We start from the raw sequence: 18,370 nt of genomic DNA on the forward strand, positions 1-18,370 counted from the left end.
TGGCAGTTGGCTTCTTCACCTTCTTACAACACAATGGAAAGGAAAGGCACTCTGCCAGAAACCAAGATTCAGATTCTGCAAACCCTTATGCACATGCTCAACATTAAGAGGAGCTGACCCGAGAGAGAGAGTCTCATTAAACATTCACACAGTACTTCAGACAGAGCACATGAGTGCAGGTATGTAGGAGACAGGCTGAGAGGAAGGATGTTTACACTAAAGAGTGCAATTTCCTCCTCAGATTTACAGCAGTGTTTAAATATGATTGTTTTATTGTCATCAGTACTACTTTGTGAGAGCATCACCTCAGCCAAGTAAGATATTTCTCATCACCTCTAACGCTGGGATGAACACCACAACAGGCAATTAGGAGAAATTAATCAGAAGACTAATTAAAAAAAAAAAAAAAAAAAAAAGAGGCTTTGAGTCTAGTTTGGGGTATTTTTACATAAACTCCTGCCTCTTTCTTGCGCCTAAACAATGATACAGCCACAGTGTCAGAATTCAGAAACACAACAGTAGTAAAATGCAGAAGTGATTATGAACGTATCTGAAAACAAGTCTCTGGAAATCAGCAGTGCCACAGTTTCAGCCTTCGGGTTACTGGAGTAACACTGTGCTCATTTTTCATATTGCAACAAAAGCCAGAATTGTCCTGCCATTTTTCAGCAATTCAGTTCAATTGGCCAGCTCCAAATATTTTATCAGAAATGTTTTGGCATGAAGATATTTGCTTCCTTGCATTGAAAGAAATTTTTATAAAGCAAAAAATCTGTTTCCTTTGTTTGGTTTTACCTAAATTTCATGGCCATGGGAAGAAGCATGCATGTATGACCCAAATGTATTTTTAAGGCTCAAAAAGCCATGTAAAAATAACCCTGTTTTTACCTCAAGGTATTCCAGCTCATCTGTCAATTGTTTGGGAGAAAGCAAAGGCAGAGGGGGAGGTTCTAGGTATTATCCATGGCACCCTCACACCTCTCACAACCTCTGTAGTAGGCCTCGGTTTGGGCATGGGAAAGCACAGCCAGCAAAACACATCTACTCTGGTTTGGTCTGGAACATGTAGGAAAAAGATTGAGTGATTTCTTTAAAAGTGATTTCTATTTCATATTTTGAAGTAAATAAAATATTTTCACAAAATTATTTCCATTTGCTTCCAGCTGGAGAATTTCAATACAACATTGATTTTTACCCATGAGTCAAACAGTCAACTATATCCCAGCATAGCTCTCTATTTCTGAAGAATAAACATGAATTATCGTCTTGATCAAGAGCCTGGCCTATCCCTTCCTTTTTCCAGCACAGGGGAGAATGTACCTAAATTCAGATTAAGAAATACGTACAGACTGCTGAGGATAATCTGGGTAAGAGAGTACCTCCTCCTGCAAATTTAACAAGCATTCTTTGAGGACAGGATTAATTTTACAGTAGGCTTAGACGCAATTCATAATGCCAGATGAGCAGGTGGCATTCCACATGGTCATGCACAATTCTGACTCTCTTGGCAAACACAAATGTTTGATGTGATCAAAGCCAAAAGGGTTTTTGCTTTTGTGTAAGAGTCAACACTGGCTCCCAATTCCAAGGTCTCCTTCCCTTTCCTCCCCTCTCTGTGTCTGGCCAAGGACATATGGGCCTTGTTTCACGCTACTTGCTCACACAGATCAGAGGTTATCCTGACAAGTATTCTGACTAGGGCAGCACAAAGCTCTAAGAAGGTTCCCACCTCTTAAGAAATTCCCTCAAATGCTATGCTTTGGAGAAGGGAAAGAGGGGGCACATTTGGATAAACAAAGGTGGACTGGCTAAAAAAGAAGTCCAACCACAAAAGCAATAACAAAACTCCGTGCTGCAGAAGGTAATTAAGGGGGATTGTGGTTCCTAAGAGGAAATCAGAGGTTGTTATGTGCAGTTTTCACTAAACCATTTTGTTGCAGTTTAAGATCTGTACAGCCGTGCTGTAATCAAACAGGAAGAACAGCAGCAAGGAACAGTGTGACATCGATGTGCAGGAAAGCCTGCTAAAGGTGTCTCGGTTGTCCACATCGAGAAACCCCAAGCCTGTACCAAGCATCTTCAAAAGCAAAGGCAATAGGTGATTGCATGCTGCTTTCCTGGAGCATACGACAGATTAGTGGACTCTAGTTTCATAAACGTCACGGGACTTGTCCAGCCTGCAGAGGGTATAAATCAGAACGGCAGAAAACCACAACTGAATAGGTGTCAGGAAACAGCCAAAGGAAAAGATGTTTCATGAAACCTTGGAGATAATGTTGCCAATGGGCATTGATGGCTCCAATGAACTAGAGAGCAAAGAGCAAAGTTATTCTCTGGGTTCTGTCACTGATTATTTCTGTAGCTGTACGTGCATCACTTCCCTTCTATGCCCCTGTTTCTCTTTTTCTGTTTCCTACAGGATGAGACCTTCAGTGCAAAACTGGGTCATTTCCATGGAGCTGTCAGACAGTCCACAGCTCCAGAGTAAGAGCATCACCATGCACACAGAGTTTGGTGTGCTTTCAAAAAGAAGAATGAGAAATGAAAAGCACTTCCCAAACCAGTTTCTAACAATTAGGAGAATGTTTACGAGCATCCTTTACAACTGCAACCACCAGACTTCACGGAATCAAGAGCAGCTGCAGAGCACCAGTAGGACGCTGCCTCTTGAAATAAAAACAGTGCTAGCAAAGCAGGGTGGTGGTTATATCATCAGTGAATGACACCCCAATGGTTTTAATTATTTAACTTGATTAGAGAAGGAACTTACTCTGGATTCTGGTATTCTACAATGCCGTGGATTTTGAGGTGAAAACCACGGAACTCGTATTTCAGTAAACATCATGGAGAAGAATATAGCATGACCATAACAAAATGAACCTACTGGCTTGAGCCCTATGGGATTTCCTTCCAGAAGTGTTTACCAATAGACCTGCCCTGCACTCTGCAGAATAGATTCTGCTTTCATTTACCTGCACACAACCTCTGCTACAACACTTACAGCTTTCCCATCCTGAGTCTTGAAGGCATGCAGGTGATGCACATAAAGGTGAACAGCACTTGTCCTTCTGTATTGCTGCATGACACAATATGGGCCCATTTGGACTGAGGTATCAGTCGTTGAAGGGTGAACTCCTGGTGACACTCATTTTTAGAGGCCATTTCAAAGAAGTCAGAGGTGTGAAGATTTCCAATAACCTGGAAGGTAGAATCAGTAGTAAGATGTAAAGAAATTCAACTGGTGTTAAAACTGATATTATAACTGAGTCTTGGGGGTGAAATAATATTTCATTCTTCTTTCCCTTCCATAATTCTTCTAGCACTAGTATCACCCTGAGTGGAAGAGAAACTGCAAACTTGAAAATCTTGACAAGCAGAAGAGCCTTTTGTTGTAGGAATAGTGGCCAGTGCTGCAACAAATCACCCATCTGCAGGGTTGATATAAAAATTACTTCAGAGAGCCAGTATGTGGACGATTTAATGTGGTTGCCAGAAAGCTCTTCATAAAAATTCATGACTCTAGCAGCTGGTCCTAGCTGCCATGAGACTCCTTGTGTGTTCTTCTATGGAAGGCAGAAAAACCAAACCCATACTCCACGTCTCATCTAAAGAGCTGTGCCTGGTTTTAACTAAATTGAACATGGAAAGGCTCCCATCATCACCCGTTACAGAGATGGCTTTTCCATCACCTGTGGCTCAGGAGCTTCACTCCAATCTGCTCTACTCTCCGTAGGATCAGGCAGCAATGGGCTCTAAACATTATGATCAGACCCAGCAGAAGCAACCCAGAAAGCTTTAGGGGTTTTGCTTCAGCCAAAGGAACAAAACCCTCAAAGGGGCACTGCTACTCATATTGATGTCTTTAAAATGATTCAAAATTTTTACTCAACAGTAATCACAAATCTTTACTGGGGAATATAAAAATCATGTCATATCATGGTATGCAAACAATTCCTTTCTGGTCAAGGCCTTACAAACATTTCTTTTTATACCCCCCTGAAATTATCCGATTGTCTGCTTTAAAGAGGAGATAAAAATACCCAGGTGAAGCAGAGGGACATAACTTCCCAGATTGCCCTACTCAAACAATGAGAAATAGGTGATAAAGTTTAATTAAAGTTTAATCCAGCACATTAACCAGCCCAACTCTCCAAACACTCTAGAGATTACAACTCACTGTTAACACAGTCAGAAACTAATAATCCACAGGGGGAATGAAGCCCACGGCTCCCACACCCTTCTCCTCCAGGGGTGGTTGGTTTGGTCCTGGCAGCAGCACTCACTGAGGGTCCCAGCTGCTTCTTCAGAAACACCCTGCTCAAGAGATCATTGCTCAGGTAAGACACTCTCCTAGCTGGAGCTCTCAGAGCTGGGTATCTGTACCAGGAAAACACCTTCCCGTGACTCATTTAAGCACTTTTAAGCTCTGGTCTCCTAACGCTAAGGCTGACTTGCTAATGACAAGGTCATCTTCCCTTGGGGTCACAGACCACAAAGTGCTGAACAGGAGAGCCTAGCTCAAGACAAGAAGCATTGGTTTCTACATCACCACCTGATAACGGGTAACTTAGTGCTCACAGAAGGCAGGCCAAATGCCTGGGAGTTTTCCTTCTGCCTCATTTCCAAATCTGGCTTGCATCCAGTATGTGAGTTTACAACCCTGCCTTGGATAACGTGCTACCCTTCCCCACCCCTCCTTCCCTCACCACCGTGGGTTATCAATGTACATCTTTGGAAGAGCTACCAGTGCATTTCTAAAAATCACTTTCCGGCCATTTCATAGTTTCATTGGAAAGTACAACTGAAGCAGAAAGAAAAATGATGCAACACCACACAACAACTCTTCATTTTCAGTTCAGTAGCTGGCAGGCCAAAAAAGTTGCTGAGAGCAGTAGGGCTTTCCTAGCTGAGAACTGGCTCCTGCCTGGAAGCTGTGTTGCTGAGTACAGAAGGTCTGGAAGCCCAGAATAGTTTTGTTTTGCCGTCCCAAACTGCCTTTTCCTCTGTGGTTCTTGTGTGCCGCTTTAATAGGAGAGATCTGTAACCCATGGAGAACAATTGAATCCTGTTCATGCCAGCATTAAAGTTCAAGAGGACACTTTCAGGGAAGGCTTGATATAATTACAAGATCGCTTTCTTCCCCTCTGGTTTGTGGCATTGCTGTAACAATGACTATTACTTTTAATACAGAGATACTGAACAGTAAATGTGTAAATTTTCCATCTCTCAAAGTGCTTTCAACAGACGAAAAGTACTAATTTGAAGAATTTACCATGCTGGGATTTAGAAAACAACACAGGAGAAGAAATCATCCTTTTAATTGATATTTCACCACTTGTTAAGTCCAGAATAGCTATACTGATGACAGATTCAGCATAATATTAATGATTATTATTTTACTGATGTCAGTGTTTCTGATTTTTAGGACCTTCGTGGTCATTCAGCTTCTGTTTCAGAAACAAGAAAAATCTTCAGAAAAAAATTCTGCAGAAAATATACACAACTACATGTGGTGGACTTCATATGGAGTTATTTTCATTGAAACATAATAGCCTATTCAAAAGCAATTTTTTAAAAAATAATCTGCTGGCTAGGATTTTTCAAAGCTTTCTTTAACTGACTGTACTTATAAATATTTTCATTTCCAGGGGTTTTTTTTGGAGAAAATGGTAATAAGGACAATGAAATTTCAAGTTACACAGATGTTCTGAGTTTAAAAATCGTGCAGCACATGAACAAATAATGCTATTCAAATTGTTCAAGAATAATAGAAGCAACTTCCAAACCTGCAATATTTTCCTCTGTGGTACTTTTCAGTAACTCTAAATGGAGCTAACTGGTTTTCTGTGATACACGCAACTAGGCAGAGAGGGGTGCAGGGGCTTGTGAAATGCAACATTCTTTGGGGTGTATTTTTCATTAATATACACTAACAACGTAAAAGTTGGCCTCTACTCCACCAAGTATCAGCAAAGTGAATTAAGTAGCATTTTTCTGAGAAAGCTCCACAATGAAACCAAAGTCCCAACCCCCTTCTGCCTCATGCCTTACAAAGTCATTGCTGCCTTTGCAAAGCAGACAGACAAACCGCTCCTTAAGCACAAAAAAGTGTGGATGAGATTCTGAAGCTGTTTTGCTGATCAGGGATATCAATTAAACTCAGACACCAGAGTGAAAAGAGCAGGCGTATTTTACTAGAAATAACTAAATAATATAACAGAATAATACAGAAAACATACAGTAAGAAAAGACAGAACAGTGCACTTAAACAAATAGGAAAATCCAGGGTAATGCATCAAATCATTACTACCTGAGAGAGAGAGAATAGTGATTAAGAAAGATCCATCACCACTTGCATACGTTCCCACCATCCAGACCCGCAGGCGCTGGGCAGCCCCGGTTACAGCGAGGATTTGGAGAACCTTTCCCTGCAAGTGGGAAATCCTACGCGGTGCGTCCACCCGTAGGTGAGGCTTCCAAAGTCGCTGTGAGCGGGTCCAACCTTATATACCTAAAAATCAGTAAGCCAGAATAGCTGACACCTTTGTTTTAAGCGGAAACATCTGGTTTTCATCTCACGTTAGGTTCCCCCCAGAGCCTGGCCAGGGCTTAAGGGAGAAGCTCAGGGAGTTTCCCTGCTTATCGAGTTAATTTATGAGCAAGGTCACAAGGCCAGACAACTGTTTCTGTGGCCTTGTTATCTTGCTCACACATAAAGAAATATAAGGATACATTCAGGATAGACATGTTTTATGATGTTTAAGCTACATCTTCTATGCATATTTCACTAATGACTACACACTGGGTTAGCAGTTTCAGTTCAGGGCCTGTTGCTCAGGCTTCAGTATTCCCACCTTTTACATCAGAACAGTTGGTTTGCTATAACTTAGTATAATACCTATTAGCACAATGGTTATCAGTTATAAAATGTACAGGATTCATCTATAGGTCAACTCTGGCTTGGGCTTATTGTCCAAGCCTTAGCACTTCAGAAGCTGCCACCAAAAGTTACATCTCCTTATAAATCTGTAGGGTACGGCGCAACAGAATGCTGAGTCCTTCACAAAATCTCTCTCTGATGTGCAGGAAGGGAACTCTCTGATTGCTGGCTAAAAGTGTTCCACGGAGCAGGAAAGGGGATTTCTCTGCTTCTAATGGGCTCATGCTCTCCAGCCACTTTCGGAGACCATGTGTAGCCCTGAAGAAGTAATGAGAGAGAAAAAGCAAGGAAAAGCCACAACAGGAAGGAGCTGAACCCTGACTAGAAGTGAGGTGTTTACAGTCTGCGGCAATCAGCTATTTCTCCCCAACTCAAAGGGCCTGTAATCTGCAGAACACCCTGGGGAAGGCTTCTGGCGAAGGGATTCTATGAAGGCTTCAGAGCAGTTACAGGGAGCTCCTAGAGAGATGGAGCTGAACTCCTGCTTCTGAGGGATGAGGATCTGTGTGGAAGACATGCTGGGTCTCCCTAACGCTGCAGCTCAATCTGCCCACATTTAAGCAGATTTCTTTCTCTCACTCTTTGTTGTGACATGTGGGTCCAATCAGTGTCCTGATCCCTTCTGGATATCACATACTTGCTTTGCTGGAGTTCTACCGTCCCACCACACACTTCCTTTGAAAGCCTGCCTCCCTCTCCATCGCTCACTTCCTGCAGTTTAATAGTTCCCAAACTCTGGCTGCGCTCTGGGCACAAAGGGAAAGTTTTATTCCTGCAACCCAGATCCAGACTGAACAGACAACACACTCTGTCACTGCGATGCTGCAACATCAGTCGGTTCCCAGGATGTGAGATACGGTGGGGCTTAACGGCTCCAAGTCCTGGCGTTAATGCTTTATAGATTTTACACTCAGCTTCAGGCATGAACACTGTCCTTTAGCTACGGCTGGTTACTTCAGCAATGCGAAGGGCCAGTCTGGACGTGCAAGAAATGGAACAACACCTGGAGATGAACCTGCTGCTGTAGGAGTCACGCCCAGAGCTGTAAGCTCTGAGGGGTTCTGCTCTGCTCAGTCTCAACACCTTTGAGCCCTGCTTAGGGGTGGACATGGAAAGCTGCTCTGTTAGTGACAGGGCACGTATGTCAGCACTCAGGTGAACTGTGCTTTGTCCCAAAGTACCAGCTCAGTTTCTCTCCAGCCTTCACTCCGCGATTGCCTCCCAATAACCCCGGCAAGTCCCGTGCCAGCTGCCTGCGCCACAAGTGACTGCCGCTGCTATTCACAGCAGAAGGAGGAACTGGTGAACCAGCACACTGGTTACAAAAGACACTTACTCATAGAAAAATTTGCTAGACAGCACAAAGGCAACTTCCAAAATTTTACCGGGCAAAGAACACCCTCCCCCCCCGCACGCAATGACCTCATTTCCCCCTGTGAGCTTAAAGCTGTATCTGCCAACATACGGGCTGGATACAGATCGTCACAGGTAGGCTTAAAGTGCTTCACCAGCTAGGAACACCTTCAACTAACATATGGGCTTCAAAGAAAATTCAGCAGCTTGCAGACCTCACTCTTGTAGCTCTGTCCAGTCAGACACTATAGGGAAACCCATCTGTGCCAACTCCTAGGTTCCCTTTGTTCTGTACTATCGTTGTGACAGTAACTACCACAGTGCAGACTAGAGCTCCTGTTTTGAAGTTCATGTAGGCTCCATCTATCCACAGGACTCTTGAAATGTAGTAAGGCATCCAGAAAGTTAAAGAGTGAATTTGGGAATTAACTGCTTTACATACATCCAAAACTCTCCAATGCTGTTTGGGATTGAAGAGCAACAACACATTCTCACACTCTTCACTCCTCACCTTATTTTGCAGAGTTCAACTACGACAGCTAACTGGATTTGTGCACATAAGTGTCTGAGGATGCTTCATAAACCTCTGCATGATGTGTGAGCTGATGGCAGCTGGATTATGGATCCCCCCCTCCCAAGGAAGGGTTTCAAACTGGGAAAGCGCAACCTGATGAATGAAACTCGGACCTACAGCCTATCTGATCCTGTCAGATCCAGCTGGCTTACAGGCATGTAAATCCAGTGATCAAATGAAAAATAACCAGTCTGCAAAGAGTATTCTTTAGTTCTCATTCCTTCTGTACTGAGTGGTTCCTAGGCTCTCTCCTAGCACATCTGCTGGGCAGGCAGTCTTTCTCATCTATGTATTTTTCACCTACATATTATTCCTGCCTTTGGAAGGAAAAGAGACAAGAGGTTTGATTTTCTTCCCTCCAAGCAAAGACCACTAAACATATTGTAAATAATGCAAAGTTTATCAGAAAATTAAATTTAATCAAATGTGAGTGGTCTAAACTCCCAAATAAACTAAGCTATATAACTCAAAAAATTACATTCTGCATCCTTACCACAGGGACGTTTTTATCTCTTTCCCATCACTTGCATGCTGACATTCATTGCATTACAACTATCATCAGAGAGCTTCTCTATCTATACAGTTCTTTGCTGTCCATATTTTCTTTCTTGAGTAGACCCAGGTCAGTCCAGCGATCAACAAGATCATCGGAATGAGTTCGCTCCAATAATTTCATGGGCAAAAGTCCTGGATGAGTCTCCTCACCAGGAAATCATTCTTCGTTTTGTGTCATCTGCTCTATATTGAACAACCACATAAGAGACAGTACTGAAAGACCTTTATCACTGTAGGTCTTATCACCAATTACAAATTGGGATGAAAGGTCATCTAGTCCAGCAGATCTTCAACTAGATCAGGTTGCTCAAAGCCCCGTCCAACCTGACCATGAACACTTCCAGGGATGGGGCATCTACCACCTCTGTGGGCAACCTGTGCCAGTGTTTCATCACCTTACTCATGGTGGTAAATGAACTGTAAGTCACAAGAAGAACCTCCCAAGAAAAGAACTGCTGGCAAACAGAGCCACTGTGGGCCTGTGCTCACATGTTACGGGCAGCAGGTGAACCTCCTCCTTACCTATCTCGCCTTCCTAGGTGCCTCTGTACTACAGGTATGAGGCTTTGGATGTGGAAGGCCAGTCAACAGATGATGTGGATGATGGTCCATCTACACCAGAGGTGTTGCCAAGGTCAGAAAGGCCTACCCCATGTATCAAGACCACCTCCACGAGGAAGAAAAGACGGCTTATAGTTGTAGGTGGCTCCCTTCTGAGGGAAACAGAGGGTCTGATATGCTGGACAGACCCTCCCCTTAGGGAAGTCTGCTGCCTCGCTGCAGCCCAGGTTAAGGACATCACTAGGAAACTTCTTAGACTGGTATGGCCCTCAGACTACCACCTATTATTGCTCTTCCATGTGGGTGGCAATGAAGCCGCAAAGAGTAGTTGAAGGGCAATCAGAAGAGACTTCAGGCCTTGAGATGGTTGGTAAGGGAATCTGGAGCACAATTCATTTTTTCCCTCTATTCTTCCAGTTACAGGCAGTGATACAGGAAGAAACAGATGGACCTGGTCTATTAATACACGGCTCTGTGGCTGGTGCCATTGCCACAATTTTGGGTTTTTTGATAATGGGATGGTCTACATGGCACCAGGCCTGCTGGCAGCAAATGGGATTCACCTTTCTCAAAGGGGGAAGAGATTCTTTGCTCATGAGCTAGTGGGGCTCATTGACAGAGCTTTAAACTAGACTTGAAGTGGGAAGAGGATAATATCAGGCCTGTTCATGACAAACTGTGGGATGACACACCAAGGTTAGAGGACCCTCAGCCTGTTGCTCTGAGATGTGCTGGGTACACTGGAGCACACCTGAAGTCTTACAGAGATGAGCCAGGGGCTCCTTAGGTAATAGGACCCAACAGGGAAACACTGGTGAAGTACCTCAAATGAATTAAGGTGTGTTCCTCTAAGAAGGTGACACGGCCAACAGCTCAGCTGAAGTGCCTCTACACCAACGCATGCAGCATGGGCAACAAATAGGAGGAGTTGGAAGACAGCATGCTGTTAGAATGCTACAACCTAGTTGCTATTACTGAAATGTGGTTGGACAAATCCCATGAATGAAGTGTGGCTATTGATGGCTACAGGTTGTCCAGAAGGGACAGGCAAGGAAGGAGGGGCAGAGGGGTTGCCCTCTATGTCAAGAAAGGGATAGATTGTGAAGAACTGTCTCTGAAGAATAGCCACAAGCAGGTTGAAAGATAACGGGTAAGAATTAGAGACCAAGGCAACAAAGGGAACCTTGTGGTTGGTGTTTACTACAGGCTGCCCAAGCAAGGGGAGCCTATTGACAAAGCATTCTTACTCCAGCTACAGGAGGCATTGCACTTGCAGGCACTCATACTGCTGGGGGACTTGAACCACCCCAACATCTGGTGGAAAAGTAGCACAGCAAGCTGTAGGCAATCCAGGAGACTCCTAGGGTGCATTGAGGACAACTTCTTAAGCCAGGTAAGAGACAGCCCTACAAGAGGGGATGCAATAATGGACCTGACGGTCACCAATGCAGGTGAGCTATTCCATGACATCAAGATTGGAGGTAGTCTGGGCTGCAGCGATCATGCACTGGTGGATTTCATAGTCCTGAGGGATATGGGTCAGATGAAGAGTAAGGTCAGGACCCTGAATTTTAGGAAATACAACTTCGAGTTGTTCAAGGAGTTAGTCTACAGGACCCCCTGGGAAACTGCCCTCAGGGACAAGGAAACAGAACAGAGCTGGTAGATCTTTAAGGATGCTTTCCATAGGGTGCAAGAGCTCTCAATCCCCAGGTGTAAGAAATCAGGAGAAGAAGGCAAGAGACTGGCATGGATGAGTCGAGACCTGCTGGTCAAACTGAAGAGCAAGAAGAAAATGCACAGGCAGTGGAGGCAGGGACAGGTGTCCCAGGAAGAGTATAGGCATGTTGCCCGGTTGTGTAGGAATGGGGTCAGGAAGGCCAAGGTGAGGCTGGAGCTGAACTTGGCAAGGGACGCAAAGAATGATAAGAAGGGCTTCTATAGGTATGTCAGCCAGAAAAGGAAGGTCAAATAAAGTGTACCTCCCCTGATGAATATAACTGGCAAACTGATAACAACTGATGAGGAGAAGGCTGAGGTACTCAACAACATTTTTGCCTCAGTCTTCACTGACAACCTCTCTTTCTACACCTCTTGAGTGGATGGACCACAAGACAGGGACTGGGGGAGCAAAGTCCTTCCAATTTCAGAGAAGGTGGTTCATGACCACCTGAGGAACCTGAACATACATAAGTCTACGGGACCTGACGAGATGTATCCCAGAGTCCTGAGGGAACTGGTTGACATAGTTGCCAAAACACTCTTCATGATATTTGAAAAGTCATGGCAGTCAGGTGAAGTCCCCAGTGACTGGAAAAAGGGAAACACTGCACCCATTTTTAAAAAGAGTAGAAAGAAGGACCCTGAGAACTACCGACCTGTCAGCCTCACCTCTGTGCCTGGGAAGATCATGGAACAGATCCTCCTAGAAGCTATGCTAAGGCACATGGAGGACAGGGAGGTGATTCAAGACAGTCAGCATGGCTTCACCAAGGGTAAGTCTTACCTGACCAACCTAGTGGCCTTCTGTGATGGAATGACTGCATCAGTTGACAAGGGAAGAGCTACGGATATGATCAGTCTGGGCTTCTGTAATGCCTTTGACATAGTCCCCCACAATAAATATCCTTCTCTCTAAATTTGAGAGAGATGGATTTGATGGATGGATGGCTCAGTAGATGAGGAACTGGCTGGATGGTTGCATCCAGAGGGCAGTGGTCAATGGCTCAATGTTCAGACGGAGATCAGAGATGAATGGTGACCCGCAGGGGTCTGTTTTGGGACCACTACTGTTTAATGTCTTCATCAGTGACATAGACAGTGGGATTGAGTGCACCCTCAGCAATTTTGCAGACCAAACCAAGCTGAGTGGTGCCACTGACACACCTGAGAGATGGGATGCCATCCAGAGGGACCTGGACAAACTTGAGAAGTGGGCCCATGTGAACCTCATGAGGTTCAACAAGGCCAAGTTCAAGGTCCTGCACATGGGTCAGGGCAACCCTCGGTATCAGTAAAGGCTGGAGGATGAAGGGATTAAGAGCAGCCCTGTGGAGAAGGACTTGGGGGTACTCCTGGATGAAAAGCTGGACATAAGCCGGCAGTGTGCACTCACAGCGCAGAAAGCCAACCGTATCCTGAGCTGTATAAGAGCAAGTGTGGCCAGCAGGTCGAGAGAAGTGATTCTGCCCCTCTGCTTCACCCTTGTGAGACCCCACCTGTGTCCAACTCTGGAGTCCTCAGTAAAGGAAAGACATGTACCTGTTGGAGCAGGTCCAGAGGAGGGCCACAAAATGATCAGAGGGATGGAACACCTCTCCTATGAGGACAGGCTGAGAGAGTTGGGGTTGTTCAGCCTGGAGAAGAGAAGGCTCTGGGGAGATCTTATTGCAGCCTTCCAGTACTTAAAGGGAGCTTATAAGAAAGATGGGAACAGACTTTTTAGTAGGGCCTGTTGCGATAAGACAAGAGGTAATGGTTTTAAACTAAAAGAGTGTAGATTTAGACTAGATATAAGGAATAAATTTTTTATGATGAAGGTGGTAAAATACTGGAATAGGTTGCCCAGAGAGGTGGTAGATGCCCCCTCCCTGGAAACATTCAAGTTCAGGTTGGATGGGGCTCTGAGCAACCTGATCTAGGTGAAGATCGTGTTGGACTAGATGAGGTTTAAAGGTCCCTTCCAACCCAAACTATTCTATGATTCTATGTCATGCGGTCTCCTCTACCAAGAGGATAAATGCAAACAGAAGTCACCCAGCTGGTTTAATATGATTGCCTTCACCTTTCAGAGCACCACCTTATCTGTAACTCTTCACATGACTATTGGAATATCCATTACTAATTTTCTTTAATAAGATTTTATTAATTGTCCTCTCCAAGTATAGAATTTGGCAGGCCCTTTTGCAGCAGCTGAAATGAAGGAGACTGTTCCAAAGGTATCAGTGTTTCCACATGAATTTAGCCCCGAGCCTCTAAAGACACTGTTGCTAGCTTTTATGGAATGGGGCCATGATATGTCCTTTTGCATTTCAAAGAGAAGCTAAATGCTTATCAGAAAGTTCAAATACGTTTTGAATTTGATGACATCTAGAACTGTGTTGCGACAAATAAAGAAATGCTCTCAAGCAATCTTCAGATTGCTCAGAGCAGTGTCCTTGCAGTACATACACACCCATGCATGTGTGAGGGAACTGTACCACCAAGTAAGACAGCCTGCAGAGTTCTCCACTTGTTATTCCACAATAATGCTTGTGGACAAAAGGTAAGGAGCTTTACATCAGCCCCCATGATCAGGAGGTTTTGGAGACCAGAACTTAGAAATAACAGTCAAGTCTAGCTGTATGCAGCGTTTGTGGAAAAACAGGTTTGAAAACTCCTTGGAGTACCAAAAGATGAACTGAGCGCAGAAATACTAACCATGAGCGGGTCTTGCTGCTCAAATCCTGAATCTGAGAGACCCTCCTTTTTTATTTATACTTGTTTCAGAGAGCTCAGGATCAAGTTTCTGAAGGGAATCCATTTGCATAGGTGTGCTCTGATATGTATCTTCAGAGCGTGGAAAACAGTCACATTTCATAAATGGAGAATAATTCTTTGCTATGAGGCATCTGGCAAATAAAAGAGTTTCTCAGAGACAATCCAGCCTCTGATGCCTTCTGGGACAGGATGTTCCCCTCTTACCAATCTTTTAGCTCCTCTTCAAGGGTACAGTCGTTAACAAGGCCTGCATCATTTATACCAAGTATCAGGCTTACACAACAGAGCCAATGCTTAGTGGTCCTCCTTAGAAGATCAGTGCAATACATTCGATCCTAAATTAAAGTGTCACTTGAGCTTAGGCATTAACCCAAACAGATGGTTTTACTCAGTCTACAAACATATAAACACATTCTTAATACTAGAGTGGGGAAAAAAATGTACATCTCTGCTCCATATCCTTCTGTGGTTATTTTCCCCAATAAAAATTCTCTTTCTTCTTGGCAGGCATCCTATTTTTATGTTTTGAAGTCTGTATTTCAAAGGGAAGGATTTTCTTTGACAACATACAAGAGAAGCAAACTGACAGAGAAAACACATGGGTCACTAGGACCAATACTGACATACGCTTTCAAATGAACCTTGTCTTAGCGTTGTTTCATCCTTTATACAGGAATTTAGTTTTATTTTTCAAAAAGTGTCTTTGGGCAACTACACAAATCCCATTCCTTCAGTGTAATTGTACTAATTTTAATCACAAGCATCTTGTAATCTCTGAAATACCTTCAGACTAAAACTATTAAAGCATTTGACAGTGATGAATGCAAAAGAGCATCCTGTGATTAGGCTGTGTCATTAGTGGGAGATGTTTCACTTCATATAATGATTAAATCTTCTTGACAGTTGGTATCACATTTACTATGGCTGTTTGATCGTGCACTCTCACAAATGACAGTGAATCTGCACTCATTCAGATGAGCTCGGTGGTAGTCAGCACAGAAATGCTGTAAACAATATAACAAGCAGCCTTGTATTTATGCACGTGCAGCAGGTACAGAGAAAATGTCTTGAAGCTCATGAAAAGAGCCAAAAGCCTTGCTGCTGTGGCCACTTCTCTCAGTGTAAGCACCAGCTTGAAGACTTTCTGCCCCCAACAGCTCACTCCCCGCTCATCCCTGGGCTGCAGTTGTACCAGTACAGCTTGTCTGGGAAGCTGCTGTGGGAACACGGCTCGGACATGGAAGAGAACTGAGAGGAAAACTTCTGGGTCAGCCGCCCAAGCCTTTTCACCCTTTTGCCTCACGAACAGTTGTACTGCCACAGCTGAGGATGAACAACCAGCCTGAAGCCACTTAAGCTGGCAGAGCCACTGAGAGCTCCAGAACTACATCCAGACTAATTTAAGGCAGCCATGAAAGCACATTTGTACTTAAAACGGTGGCACGGACGTGGGGACAATTTGTTCTGGGCATGTTCTCCCTGATATCCAGTAAGCTGCAAACTGCCATTTACATCTCCCCAATGTCTGACCAGCATCCTGGTACAGCTGGCTACTCTATACATCTCTGCCATACAGCTAAATTACCCAAGCTGTGTGGTGGTGACACCCCCACTCAGTAGAGAGAAACCCCTATTTAGGCACAGTTATACTGTCAGAAGAGAAGTTTTAGCAGCACAGACTGCACTGGCAGAGGATGGAGTGAATGGAATTGGTTCAAAGCACAGGTTTACTTTTCTCTGAGCGTACCAGTCTAGTTAAAGCACTTTTGTTAAATTCCCACTGCATACAGGGCACATAACTCCAGCAGGAGCAGGATTTTCCCCTCAAAACCATAAGATCTGGCACAAGAAACTGCTCCGTTCATTCCCACTGGGAAGCAACTGTGATTTGAGAAGCCTTTCGTATCATCAGTTTATTCTGAGGAAGAAACACACAGACAAAAAGTCTCTACATGCAACTCCACTGCACACGCTGTCATTCTGGAGGATGCAAAGCTGTTACCAACAGGTAGGTGACAGATATGTTCTGTTTATTTGCACTCAGGGGAAACTTTCAACTGTATGTATGACCCCAGAAACTCTTTTTTCCCCAGCAGTAATACCTTAGCAGAAACACGCAACTGACAGTGAACTAAAGGCAAATTTTGCTCTCAGGGGTTTCACGTGAAGTGAAAAGTAACATGACCACAGTAAGCATCCTTGGATTAAAGGTAAAGATCCTGAGAAGACTGCTATAGGCAGGTCAGTCTCCTCAAACCTTTTCTCATCCTAAAGCAATTAATTCCAATTTCATTTGGTTTCAGCCAAGAGACAGCATTGACCTATAAGTATTTAATTTAATTCAGACCTTTACATCAAGTATGTTAAAATGCATGCTGACAGTATTTACTCACCCAGAAGGTTCTCCCTCCTCCTTTTCACTCTGTATCTAGCACTCCTCTGTCCATTTTTTAAAATTTTTTTTTAAAGGAAAAGCAGATAGACCAACCAGGGTGAACCAGCTCACAAGAGGATCAGATGAGCACCAGAGCCAAAGCAATGGAATCAGGCAGAGAAGGAGCACGGTGGGGATGAGCGCTTCGATTGACTCATTCTTTCTCTCTGAGCAGGGAAAAATGAGTCTTCAACACTTCAGCTCACTGCTCAAGGGCCTTTTTGGCACTGAGCTGCAGCATTAAGTATCCAAGTGCCTCTAAAAATTCCATTTAAAAAAATCCTTATTCCACCCTTATTCAACCGGACTTGCAGTTGTTCTTCTGCCTTTTCTCAGTGCGTGTAAATAAAATGAATCAATGTTTTGTCCTCCAAGTCATTCAGCATTCAAGCTTCAATCCAGCCAAGGATATCCTTCTAACCTAGAAGTACAGTTTCTGTCTGTAATGAGATCTCTTGGGTATTTTGTGTATTCCTGGAGTGCTTTGATGGATGGAGGCCAGAACATCCAGCACCTAGCAGGACTGATCCTGACACAATCGTTCCTGGGCAATGGCTCCTTTTGCCTGGTCAGATCCTGCAATGCCAAGCTTCCTTGAGACGACTCACAGAAAGGATGGCCTATCCCATTCATTCCAGCCCAGTAGTATCCAACACTCAAAGCTGAATAGTATTGAACACCTAATATTCAAAATGTAGAACCAAAGTGCATTTTAGGTTGCAGAAACTTTCCCCTACAGTCAGAAAACAGCATAGCACCAGAGAACACAGGGAAGGAAAAAAACCCAGCAACTGCTTTATGTTCTTGTGGAACAAGAGTTTGGTTTGCCCTTTGCTTCTCTTTGCTCAAAGGGTGATAACAGATGGTGCCATAATAATATTTCACTATTACTTCCAAGCACAGAAATGTTAGTTAAATTGTCAAGTTAAATATCGAGGAGGCAGACAGGGAACTTAACTAAACAGGTGTTTTCCACTACGTGCTGTGGTTCTGATGTAACCCTGATATTCAGTCCAGATTCAATGAAATCACCTCAAAACCTGAGCCCAATTCCACATGAATTTTTACTGAGTTTCAGATAAACCTTAGATTAATGTTTTTGACTAGAAACCATGGGAAATAAGTTAACTTCATGTGATCAAACCACAAAAAGGATGAAAATGAGCAGTTTAATCTGAGTTTTGTTTCGAAAGGTTTGGTTTCATCCAAACGCAAAGCAAAGCTCAACTACTGGGAGTTCACATGATTCAAAACCAGAAATAAAGCCGACACAAAGTTCCTAAGAAATGTAACAGCAGTATTTTACACAGCGTTCCTACTTCCCTTTACGTGTTTCTAAGTGGAAATTATAGTCTTGTGAACTCTGTTTTCTATGCTTCTTTTTCCAAGTTTATACATGAAAACTCAGCTCTCCCTCAAACATCTACCCCTCTGCTGAGAGATGATGGTGAATAAGCCTTGGTTTGGATTTATC

At 43.8% G+C, this 18,370-nt stretch overlaps 1 pseudogene; it reads right to left on the reverse strand.

The window, feature by feature from the left end:
- Positions 1-18,370, reverse strand: part of LOC141925515 (ras-GEF domain-containing family member 1B-like) — a 97,706-nt pseudogene that overhangs the window by 29,442 nt on the left and 49,894 nt on the right.

Source organism: Strix aluco, chromosome 6, assembly GCF_031877795.1.
Source record: "Strix aluco isolate bStrAlu1 chromosome 6, bStrAlu1.hap1, whole genome shotgun sequence".
NCBI classification, from domain to species: Eukaryota; Metazoa; Chordata; class Aves; order Strigiformes; family Strigidae; genus Strix; species Strix aluco.